Here is a 1,249-nt window from a genome sequence, read left to right as displayed (position 1 = left end):
TTTTGTTGTTTTATTTATTTATAGTATACACAACAGGTTACAATCGATAACATCGTCCAAATAAATATAAACTTAACACTTTGATCTGGACTGGACCACAGAAACGTGCACATATAACATAGTTAATTATTGTTATCATAGTAAAATTCACAAAAAATAATAATAATATCCAAATGGTTTTTCCAAAACTCCAAGGCACTATTATTATTATCTAGTAATTTTATTGTTTATAGTGCCGTGTGGTTTCCGGCACTTTAGGTAAAAAGGAGACTAAAGGAGAGGCTTGTAAACATGGATTCCTCTTAGGCGATGGGCTAGCAACCTGTCGCTATTTGGATCTCAATTCCATCATTAAGCTATACAGCTCAACGTGGCCTTTTAGTCTTTTCAAGACTGTTGTCTCTTGTCTACCCCACAAGGGATATAGACGTGCCTATATAAATATGTATGTTATTGATATTTTATCCATTATCTTTATATGTATGTAGTCCCGTATTGAATCTATAATAATGTAAAAGCCAAAAGTATGCATTATAGTTCATACTAGGATCATAGACTGAGGTCCGCATTTCTGTCTACCCCCATAGGAAACAGGCTTGACGATATGTAGGTATTTAAAGCTATGAAGCAAAGGTACTGATAACAGTACCTTTGCTTCTTTTGAGGCTATGATATATTTGAGGCTTTTCTTGTGAGGCTATGCAAGATTTTTAACTTCTCTCGCAGATTGTACAAGTCAGTCACAAGATAGGATTATGGGGTCCTTTTAGGCGATTTCTGAGCAATTCTGTCAAAGTTAAATGTAAGCTTTCAGTCTGATTACTTGCTCTGTTTATCTCAGCCCTTATGTGTCTGTCTGTATAATTCATTAGTCTTGCCTAATAAAAAAAATATATTAAAGTTCTGCTTTTCACAGATAGATGGCTCTATCTGATGTTGTTCTTCTATTAGCCACAAGATGGCATGCATGCAGTTTTAGTATTTTTACTATTTATGAAGATATTTATTAATATTAAAATATAAATTGTTTAGAGCTTGTTCTTATTGCCAATGAATCACACAAATTAAAAATATTCCTTTGTAGTATGGACTTTTTGAATCAAATCTATGGTAAACTAAATTCAAATTCAAAAATTCCTTTTTTGAAACATTTTTAGTAATGTTTTACAACATTGTCGATGGTTTTTTTGGTAAATTTTTTATGCCCGGCTCTCAGATATCAAATTTGATGATATCGAAAGAGATGACC

Source organism: Amyelois transitella, chromosome 30 (assembly GCF_032362555.1).
Source record: "Amyelois transitella isolate CPQ chromosome 30, ilAmyTran1.1, whole genome shotgun sequence".
Lineage (NCBI taxonomy): Eukaryota > Metazoa > Arthropoda > Insecta > Lepidoptera > Pyralidae > Amyelois > Amyelois transitella.
The sequence above is the reverse complement of the archived record's forward strand: the minus strand, read 5'-3'. Positions refer to the sequence as shown.